The following is a 12388-nucleotide window of genomic DNA, read 5'->3' on the forward strand; positions in this document are numbered from 1 at the left end:
GAAACTTTCATATTTTCTGTTCACTCTAAATCCAATATTGAGTACTAACTGTCTCAGCTTTGGATATGTCTGGATTCTATAGCTATAGCCACATTGCTTTCCAGCTGTTGTCCATGGGATTATCCTCCTTTGCTGATTTGGGTTTTACTCAGAGTGGTACTTCTTTTTATCAAATTCACATGTATCTGGGGATCTCTTACTCTCTTACTAAAATAAAATCTAAGTTCTCACCCAGTTTCAGTATAAGGGCTAAGGGAGATTCCAAGGTGGTAGAGATGATTATAAGACTTTATATAGATTTCTTTAGGCCAGTTTTTCATTGCCCCTTGGATAGCATTGTAAACCTAATTTAGGGCAGTAGTATCCCCAGATAATAGTCAATATTGCATTTGTGTTTTCTACAGAAAATGGTATGTCACAGGGATATCTTCCTAGAAGAGTCAAAACTCTGTTTTAGCAGCCAGGACCCATTTCAAAAAACTATAAGCTCTTTTACTGTTGTCTCCAAATGGATCTAAATATGGTTTAATAGACCACAGGGGGCCAGAGGTGGGTAGTGCTTAGTCTCAAGACAGCACAGCTGTTGACATTCTTTGTTAATAAAGACTAAATGCCTTGCCATCCCCACCCCACTTATGCTTATCCTCCAAGTGAACCAACCATTGCTTGAAGATTCACCTGATTCTACTCATAGCAGCTATAATTTTTTCTCTTCCAGATTTAGTATAGAAAAGCATCTCTTTAATTTTTATCTGAAAGGAGGCAGAACCTTCTGCAGCTGATGAAATTTTTAGTTCTAGTTATTACAATTGTGTAGGACTGACCACCAGGTGACTCACTTGCTGAGCCCGAGTTAGCATCAACCAGGGTATTGTCCTTGCAGCTATCTTTGAATCTACTTCTGGCCACTTGGCCTGGAGCCACCTTTCCAATTTTGGCTCCATTTGGGCTCCAAACAGAAGACCATTTATTGCTTGGCCGCCCGTACTATTGGGTCAACATGGTTACTACCAATCCTGTGGACTTTCCTCAATTTCTATTAATTGGCACATGAAGTCCTCATTCTTTCTCTTTCAGTCTTGTAACTTTTCCATCCAGTCTTCCTTAACTGTCAACAAATGTGAAATGTCTGAGATTCTGCTAAGGTAACAGGTTTCTCTGCCACAATTTCATGGATCCAATCAGAAAAAAGAAAAAAAAAAAACACTCCTGGGTTAGAGGGGGAGAAGAAAGGACATTATTATTCACAACAGTAGCAGTTGCCAGAGAAGCAGCACTTTTGCTGAAACCCTGAATCCCAATTCCTGCAGAGTGATATGAAGAGAGTCAAGTAACATATAATGGGTTGTTATAGGAAGGGCTCCCCTAGCTGAGGAAGTGGAAAATTATTATGAGCTTTAAGCATTCTTGCCCTATGCTCTAGAGCAAAACATTGTATCTTCCAAAGTTGTCTACTGTATATTTTTAAAAGATAGTGTAAGAATAAAGGCAGTCAGTGCCTCTTCTCTCAGGACATGCAAATATGTGAGAGGCCCATGAAGTTTTGTCAATAAGAAACAACCACACACATGTAAAAATAAATGTCATGTTGGATAACACAATTAACATATCAGGCAAATTTCGTTTATAAGCCACAATCTTAAACCCAGAAGATGGAGAGATCTAAAGCAGCCTACTTCTGTGAGATTTTCTCCTTTCTGAGGTTGTCCACTGCTTTGAGTGTGTAAGGTCTTAGGAAAGGGAGCAGAAGGCCAGATGCTCAAGAGCAGCCCAAAATTCTGCTTCTATTTGGTCCACCTCATTCCCCGGAAGAAACACTGGAGCAGCCCTGTTATTATCTGTCCACTCATCACCACAGTACTGGGCTCTGTTTGCAGTTTACTGTATTATGCAATCCATCAACAGTAATATGGCAAAGAGCAAGGCTTCAGCTCAAAAGTTTGATCCTAGATAATTCTCTGGCAATGGCTTCTTACCCTTCTTCAGTCTTCTCCTTCCCCAGGGAATTCTTATAGTCTTTATTTTGATTCTTCCTATCTATTCAAAGTCGTTTTTTTCTCTGCTCAAAATCATTTTTTCATCTCTAAGGTGAAGTAGGGCAAGAGGCCAGCAGCTTGACCTAGTGTACTATCTTGATAGCAACAGCATCTGTTTTGCTTTTATCTTTTTAGAGTTGTTCATTTTCTTGTCCATTTTGGCTCCGAATTGATAAACTCATCCTCACTGAATGATATTGAATGTCACTCTTTTTACTTACTATGTAATTGGATTTAAAGCTGATCCTGTTAGGCATTAAATAATCAATATATTATTTTTTTTCTTGTTTTTTGTTACTGTTGCTTTTTTGTCTCACCACTCAAAACTGAGTTAATATTTTTTATTCTATCCTATTTTACTCAGCTGTAGAATATAAATACCCTGAATCAAGAAAAATTGTAAAATGCAATCTGGATTGAATTTCATGATAAAAGGTATTTTTAAAGCAAAGAGATTTTTTAACAGTCAAGAATTTTTTCATCAATAATGTAAGCTGCTTATTTTAAATTGCTGCACTATTACAGATGTGCATGATAAATTGCTCCTGAATGCATGTTATCCCACAGATTTGAAACATATGAGTAGGATGAATATCGTATTGGCTATGAAGTAGCTCAGCCTTTACAGAAAAGCTTGACAAAATATAGAATGTATTCTATTACTAGCAAGTGCTATCTCACCATTTAACAAGGAGATTATTATAGAAACAAAAAGGAAAGATGAGTCCTGACTTGGATAAATTGTGAATTCACCAACCTCTTTGATTGGCTCTATAAGATTCCAACTTGGACATTGAAGGCTACCCCTTCATAACTCAGAACATCCTGACTTGCCTGTAAGGTTTTCATGCTTGAACTATTTCTGGTGTTAGGCTTTTCAATAAAAATCCGTCCATTCTGGAACCAATTTTCAGTTATTGTCCCAATGTATTGATATGAGCTTCATTCATTCCCTTTATTGAAAGTGGTTTTAGGGGAAGTAACTGTTTAAATCAGTGTTTCATAACATGTGGCTCAAACTGAAATATAACTTTCAGATAAGTTTCAGGGATTGTTTTTTTTTTTGTTTTTTGGTGGGGGTGTGTTTGTTTAATTAAACTTCTTAGGTAATTATGAAGTATACAGATGTTTGAAAGGCACTGTCCTAAACTAAAGCAATAAATAATCCTAATGTTAGAGGCACTGGCTGAAAGGTATAAAAGAAAAACAGTAAGGCACGTAAGACAAGAATGATTTTGTTCCAAATATACCATACTGTTAACCAACTATTACACCCAGACATAATAATGCCTGTCAGGAATCAGTTAAAAATATTTAAATATTCATTATACATGCTCTGCAGTTATATAATTGCTATGTAATTTCTGCCTTTTGGATACATAGTCTTGTCCACATTTGTTCTTGGCATAAAACCACAAATGGATTGGTCCAATTCCTTGTACAATGCAATAGTGAGGGACATGGGTTTTGGGCCATGCTGGGGAATAGTTTTCAATATATGAAATAAATATTCAGTCTATATCACAACACCTGCTTTAAGTGAAATCAGGCTCTTCTCAGAAGAAAATGTTTCCCCCTCTAGCCTCTAAGGCTGGTCCTCATCCTTCTGTCTCACACCCATAATGTGGTTAAGTGAATCACCTTCTGCAGTGCGGCTTCACCCATTTCTTACTCTGTTTATTTGGGGAGTCTTGTGTCATAACTACTCTTTCTCTGGAACTATAGTATATTGGCTTTGGAACTGTCCAGATAGCTTATGACTTTGCTTGCGATTCATTAGCCATGCTATATAGAGTATTTATTTATTTTACTGACATTTTTTAAAAGCCAGATCTTGGTTTGTATGAAATTCTTTTGGTCAAAGAGGGTAATGCAAGCAGTATGTATGAGGCTTTCCTCCCTTATCACCTCCCCATCCTTTTGTCTTAGACCCAGACAAGAAAGAACCCCCATTTAAAGCTCTATGCTTTAAAGGGCACCACATAGCACCAGCATAATGATGGTGTTTAGTATATTATAAAATTTAAGTATACATGATTGCCTTTTCACTCAGCTTTAGGGCCTAATGATGGCATAGCACAGTTCAACTATTTTAGTAACTAAAACCTTTAAGGCCCCACAGAAAAGAGATGTCTCCACATCTCTTGCTTTGTTTTTGGATCAACAGATAAATGAGTTATGCCACTGCTTATGTTTTGAGTAATAGGCACTGCTTTGGAATGAGGGAATGTGAGTTACAGAGTACTTACGAAAGATAAAAGAGATTAATTGACTTTTTAATTCGTGTATCTTATATAACATAAATGCCAATTGATTATTATGTAAAAACTATTATTTTTAACTTTGTCAGTTATGTCAGGGCATTAATTTTCTGTTTTTGCTTATTATTTTTTTTCCATGTCCTAGGTCACTTTCCAGAATTCATCATTAATTAGCAACATTATCATAATGATTACACTATTGGTCTGAGAATAATTTTGAAGCTATGAAATATCCATATTGCATTCTATTTGTACATGTGTAGGTCCAGTTGTAAAGGCATGCAACATAGCAGCAGTTATTTACATTAGCAACTACATCAGGACTGAATGTTGAGATTAAAATATTACTGTTTTCGCAAAAGCAAAAATAAAACTGAATAAAATATTAAAATGTAAAGAAAAATGTCAGAGAATTTTGATTTAAAAATCCAAAACTCATTAACTATACATTTAAATTTCAAGAATATAACTGTTTTGAAAGCGCATGAAAATATTAGTCTTGCATTAATTTTAGCATTAATTTACATGCATGTAAAATCTTATCCAAATTTTGAGTGCTTTGAATACAAAAAATTTGCCAAATCCTTTAGCTCATCACTGTAAATTGAATGCCAATTATGTGAAAATCTTGATCATAACAACATGATCACTCAAATTTTTATGGAATAACTATCTACTAATTTATAAATTATGTATTTATTTCTCATCCATATGTCATTTGCCTATAAACCCTGTACCATACATGCATAATTTTAAGTTGTTTCTGATATTTTTCTTACTATCATGTAAAAAGTATAATTTTACACATATTTTTCTATTTTGTCATAAATTATATTTGTCATGGTATACATTTTTTTTAACAGTTAGCTTGATTTATTACTTTCAAATATGTGGATTCACAGTATATAGTGCCTTATTTATACTTCTTGCCATAGATGCTCTATATTTTAGGAGTGGGCCTCCTTTTCCCCAAAGCATGTCAAAGTAGAGACTCAGAAATGAGAGTGAAGTTTTTGTTTGAACTAAATTGTACTGTACCTATATGTATGTGTGTCTGTGTTCATCAGGTATGAAATCTGCCAGAGATGACAGATAATGGTAGTAGGGAGGAAGGAGGGATTCTAAAATAGTTTAACTCACCTAGCTAGAAAATCAAAAACAAGCACGGTAGCAAACACATTTTATTAGTCACATCGGCAATGTCTGACTGTTCAATTAATTGGGCACGTAGTTCTGGAATTAATATTACATTGATTTCCCCCATAATTAAGGTAGATGTATTTTCAGATATAACTTTTCTGTGGTTTTTCAAAGATGCCAAGAATATGGTTATAACAGGAAAACAATCAGATCTCGATGGGCGAGGAACTAGTTTGCTAATAAAATGTGAATGTGTGTGAAGATAGGTCTCCTCTCTTTCCCTAAAGAGTCAACATTTTTTATCATATGAAATAGAATGGGCTTATATATCATTCTCAGTTGTTGTATTAATTTAAACATTTAGAGGGGAAAAATGCTGAATATAACTTATTTATCAAAATAGGGCATTTTGTTCCACCCAGAGATGGCAATATGTACCCAAATTCAAATACTGCATGATTCCACTTACATTAATTATCTAAAGTTGTCAAATTAATATAATCAAAGAGTGGAATAATGGTTATTAGGTGCAAGGGGAGGGGAAAAATCGACGGGCATAAGTTTCAGTTAAGGAGGATGAATAACTTCTAGACATCTGCTGTTCAACATTGTAAATACAGTTAATAATAAAGTACTATACATGTAAAAACTTCTTAAAAAGGTAGATCTCATATTAAGTGATCTTACCAAGGTAAACGATATGGTGGGAAAACCCTGGATGTCGTGTAAAGATAAAGCACCGGCCCCTGACATAATGGGTGTCCTGAAAAGATTTTCCTGAAATCTGAAGAATGAGTTAGAATACATTAGGCAATGAGTGGGAGGGAGTGTTTCAAATATTTAAAGAGTAGGAACCTCACATACAAGTTCACTGAGATTAACAGAAGTTTCACAAGGAAGGGATGGTAAAAGAACCAATGTGATTTTATCACAGGGATGGATGAGAACAGTGGCAAAGGAATGGACTGCAAAGAAAAGCATAGGTTTTGGGTGCCTGGGTGGCTCAGTGGGTTAAGCCTCTGCCTTCGGCTCAGGTCATGATCTCAGGGTGCAGAGATCAAGACCCACATCGGGCTCTGCTCAGCAGGGAGCCTGCTTCCCCCTCTCTATCTGCCTGTCTCTCTACCTACTTGTGATCTCTGTCATATAAATAAATAAATAAAATCTTTAAAAAAAAACAACAACAAATCAAACATAGGCTTGATATGAATACCTTTATTGGTCTGAAGGATTTTATACTTTATCCAGAAGGCAATGAAAAAGAATTAAAATATTTTAGTGAGAGAGTAATGTGATATCTTTTTCTTTTAAAAGATCCTTATGGCTTACTATAGAAAGGAAACTACAAAGGTAGACATAGGAAGAACTGGTAGATGGTTACCAAAGAACAGGCATGAGTCAGAGTAACTCAGAATAGGAAGATTAGATAGACAGGGAAAAGAGTGGCCACATTTGAAAGTATTTGGAGAAAATCTTGAAAGGAATTGTGGCACCTATATAGTGGATGAGTGTGAAGAGAGTGTCAAGAGGCATTCCAATTTTCCACTGTGTTTAGCTGAAATTCCACTTTATTTTCTGCATATAATTATTTAAGAGTATAGATCTGGAAGACATGCCTGAGTAAAAAAAGAAATAATTTTTAGAGGATGGAGCCATTAATTGAATATGGGCATGAATAAGTTGTATGAACTAGAGTCAAGAGTGAGAAGAAAATAATAGCTTTGGGCTGTTAACAGTTAGAGGTCAGGAGAAAGTACCAAAACAAGACTGAAAAGTGGTCAGAACATAAATAGATGGTGCAGAGTCATAAAAGCAAGAGAAACTGAGTGTTTTGGTTTAAAAAAAAAAAAAAGGATGGTAAACAGTGTTAAATAAAGCTGAGGGGTCAAGTAAAATGGGTTTGAAAATGCGCATTGGAATTAGAGACCCTAGAGAAAAGCATTAATATAGAGTGGCGAAGATCAAAAACCAGCCTCCTGTGGATTAAATAGAATTGAACCTCTGATTCCTTCCAAACAGAAGCTAAAATTATGAGTCTATTAAAATAAGGCTAACACTTGACTTTGTGAGTCAGTATCAGCGATAGAATTAGCAACATGAATATGTCTAGAGATTTCTAGGCAGATGAGGCTAAATCCAAAGAGATGCAGCATCCAAAAAAAAAAATTTTTTTTTTGATGTAGTGATTCACTGGCCAAGAAAAAGTGCTGATATTGAAGAAATTAAGGCAGGAATAAAAAATGTGAGACAAGTGGGGATTTTTTTCTCAACCCCTTCGTTTGAACTCATTATATCATCTGTACATTCTTTGATTTAATTATATGTGTAACGTTTTTCTTTTTCCATGAGATTTTTGGGAGAGTTATCTACAGAATGAAAATTAATAGATGTGTATGAAAAATCACTTCTGTGTGGGGTAGAAGAAAAGTGCAAGGCACTGGCTTTGTTCTCAAGAAGCTTACGTACATAGACATGCATATATAAAGCTTTCAAAGTCCCTAGGTGGAACAAGGAATATTATAAACAAATAAATCCGTAAATCCATATGTTAATACATTTCTCAAGCCACAGATCAACACATGCCATAGGAGTTCAAAGAAATGATGGATTTTTCTAGGCCTAGCTCTAAGCTTTCTGTCATTCCAGTCAGTGTACTGTTTCTTGGAAATAGTCCAGTTAAATTGTCATTGATCAAAACATGCACAGAAATGGACAACATTACCATATAACATTAAATCAACTTTAGAATAAATTGTACATTTAATTCAAGGCATTTCATAAGTGCTGAATTTCTTACTGACAAAAGGGTTTTCTCTACTCCACTAACTTGAGACATCTTTCAAAATCTCATTCACCACTTTCAGTGTATTTTTTCCCATTCAAGTTTTTTCTTCCATTTATACAAACATTTCTGTTCTCTGGTAGATCCTTTTTCTTTTCCTACATCTTGTTCTTTTCCTAGCATGCGCACGTGTGTGTATATGAGTGCTCAACTACATATCAATTACATTAGGACATAAAGGTGGTATTTTTGTGATACATCAATAGAATAGCCATACATTTGCTAATGTATGTTGATCAAAAAATGTGAACAAAAAAGCAGAAATATTATGTGTCTTTTAATGTTAAAGCTAGCAAAGTTATTATGTGACCGGAGCATACATGATAAAAGTTTAAGTAGGCCCAGAGTCCCATATCTGAAAACCCTGAATCCACATGTATTTTGGAATTCAGAATTGTTCAGATTTCAGAAAGATAATACAGGCATAAATTATATTATATAACATTCTTGGCAGGTTCTAGAACAACACTCTCTACTTTCACAAATTGCTATCACCGAAGTTGAACAGCCACCCTACTTGGGACAAAAATCATAAATCATTTGTGTTTAGCTAGAGTCATATCATACAGTAATATTGTTAATAAGTGATACGGTGGATAAGTACAAGCTACAAATATTCCCATACTATTTAATTTTTTAAAGTTTATGTTTCTGTCTCTAAATTTACCTATCTACATGTAATAAATATTTGTTATGTCTGATTGTTTGGGAATCTTAGAGAAGAGTTCACTCCAGTATTGACACCTTCACTCTCATCAGGTTGAGGTGGATATGTGACAATGGACAGAGAGAATTCTCACGTAATGAGGCAGAACTTTGATAGTTGGCTTTTAAAGAGATATTTTAGTTTTGCCTTCCTCATTAAGTAGCCTTCTGTCTAAGCAGTGTCTGAGTAAACTGCTGTAACTTCCTGCTGATTGCTAAATGGACCATGATCAAGGAAATCAATTTTTGATCACATTTTTTTACCGTGTTTTAGGGACTTTTTCCTCCTATGTTCATGAACATTGCTTTCCTCATGCTCATTGTTTCAGCAATTTCTTCATCATCCATGGGATAGGACAAAAGGTGCATGATTGTAAATACTGACCATTCATTCCCTCAATTTTCTCCAAGGATTATGATTTTTGTCAATATCTTATCAGATTTGTCAATGTAATTTTCAGGCACCTCATGATTTGCAGAAATCTTTTGCTATAGGTTTTCAGGAATTTTACATAATGATGCTTCTTGAATTCCTGAATATGTACATTTATTTTTTATTTTTAGTTATTTGTGTAATACTCTAGCTTACTTCATCACCAACAAATCAGTTAGCAGTATAAGTTTACTTCACTGTCAAATCTACTTAATCAGTACCAGTCAGTCTTTATTTTTTATTTGGTTATTTGTTGTTTGTTTTACTGTAAGGTATTTTCCCATTTCTCTTTCCTTCTTGTAACCATTGTCAGGTTCCAGTGCAAAGACTTCAACAACTTAGGTTTCTGTTTCTTCAAGGCATATACGAAAGATTTAAAGAAATATGGAATTTTCTACATCACATTCCTCATTATGATACCACACAAATATACCTTGAAGAAGCTAATGCAATAACATCATTTGTCAGATATTGAAACTAAATTTTGCTGTAATTTTTAGTTTTGTTATTCCTATGGAATTATATTTAATACTTTTGACATTTTCACTATTCAGTTTACCCCAGTGTCATAAAATACAGAACAGTAAGCCAAATATTGAGGAAAATAGGTATGTCACTACTAAGAATACCTAATTTCAGCAGTTTGAATAAGATTTGGCACAAAATAAGTTTTATTGCCAAATTTCAAGAAGAAGGAGGAGGAAGAGGATGGACAAGGAAAATAGAATTTAGATTTTTTTACTCTGTTAGGTTTTGAAGTTGTTCTGAGATATTGCTGATCTATATCAATGTATTAATGAAATTTTGGCATGAGTTAAGGAGAATTTCCTTTCAGCAAATGAATAATCATGATTAATCTTAAAAGATAATAAATGTTAGTAAAAGACACATAATACTAGTTGTTTAATTCACTCCATTATGGTCATTAAAGTTGACGTTATACATTTACATTCTTCTAGTTATAAGATTTTTCATTGATAATGAACATCCTTATATATACCAAAAATGCTAAGAAATTCTTATTTTTTGTACTAAAAAAATTATCATTGTTTGCCTGTATTAAAGAATGCATTTAGAGTTTCAGATAGCAAGACATTCAGTACTCTTCAGAAATTGTTCATCTCACAGTCACTGACTTTTTTCAATAAGGAAACATGTATTATACATGCAAAGTATACCACTAACTGTAAATGGCTAGACCCATGGTATTCAGAAAATCTTAGATTTTTCTGTTTTGAGTATTTATACACAGTTCTATCACTCTTAACACTGTTTGACTCTAGTCTTTATATAACTGTAGATGGGATGATTTTCATTCACATTGCTAGGAAAGCAATAATTGAGGATATTAGGCAGCATATTTGTACTACTAAACACATTTTTATTCTGTTCCTACCATGCCAGTCTGGACCCAGCAGTGAAGGAGTCAAACCTCCTGAACTATGAAAAATTAAATGAGTTAATACAATATGATGCTTAGACGAGTACCTGAGAGAGTAAGCACTTAATAATTATAGCCATTAATACTATTAGTGGTGATTGTATTTTATTTTAAGCAACTCTTCTGGGAATTACATACTATAAATATACACAGCAACTATAAGAGCATTTTATGCGGAGGCTGATGCTTTGAAATAAACATAGCAGATTTAATAGGGTGGGGTGCACTTTAGTTAGAAAAGTGAGAAAAAAATCCTTTCAGGAACTGACACGTAAACTAAAAACTAAATGAAGGGAAATAACTAATGCTACAGAAATCTTGGAAAAGAGTATTTCAGGTAGGATAATATTTAATTGCAATGTGTACAAGGAAGGAGAGATTGGTATGCGTAAAGGGTTGAAAAAATGTAGCTGGCACATAGTACACCAGAAAGAAATAGGTAGGAAATGAGGTCAGAGATTTGTAGATTATCAAACCTCATAAAGGAGACTGATTTTCATGCCAATTGCAATGGGAAAGCAAGTTCAGGGTCTTACAAGGAATGATAATACCCTATTTGAAATTAAAACATCATGCTTGCTGCCCTTTGCTCATGTGTGTGGGGGGAAACCATAGTCCTGGTTTGGGCCACTTTTAGCAGTGGAGATGATGGGTTCAGGACATATTATAGATGGAGCAGGGACAGGATATGTTGGTGAATTATGTATAAGAGATGAGAGAATGAGAGGAATTAAGAATGGGTTTTGAATAGATAATACTATAGGAGAAACAGAATTGGTGAGTGAATGAACTTGTATGTGTGTGCGCATGTGTGTGTCAGGGGGAAGTGAGTGTGTGTGTGTGTGTGTGTGTAAATCATGACTTCTCTTTTGCTAACTATTCAAATAAGACAATGTTCTTTAAGTAGAAACCTATGTGACAAATTCCCTAGATTACATTTAAAGAAAAAAAAATCTTCAATAGTCTGTTTGCTTTCTTTAATTTGTCACTGAGTTTATAGGTGCAGAAAATGTTTACTCTTTCAAGTTAACTACTTGAAAATGGAGAGAAATTTTCATGCTTAATTACAATAAATGATTAATTTTAGATACATACTACATTGCTGTCTGTCTTCCTTCTAACTGGATTTTGAGCAAACTTTACATTTTAATTGGCTTGCTTCATATGTGTCTTAATCGTATATGTTACTTCACACTAGTTTGGAAGCTAGTTACTTAAATCTTAGAGGAATAAATAATAAATATATGAGTGAATTAACAAATATCAGTTTCTTCTAACTCCATCCATCCATCAACAAATTTGAATCAATAACAACACCACATACAAAATGCACTAAACAAAAAGGTTAATAGTATCTAGTGCTTGAAATTAAGCAGATCACCAAATTTGACCTGGGAATCATAAATTTTTTCTCTTTCCTGAAGAATTAACATTTGAATAATTGAGCATATTTTTTTACTGAATTGACAAAGTTGGTTAAATGTAGAAAGAGCCATAGTTTGCTTCAGAGTCATCCATTTAATGTAAGCA

This window comes from Lontra canadensis, unplaced genomic scaffold, assembly GCF_010015895.1.
Source record: "Lontra canadensis isolate GAN:19392208 unplaced genomic scaffold, GSC_riverotter_1.0 scaffold4, whole genome shotgun sequence".
Taxonomy (NCBI): Eukaryota; Metazoa; Chordata; class Mammalia; order Carnivora; family Mustelidae; genus Lontra; species Lontra canadensis.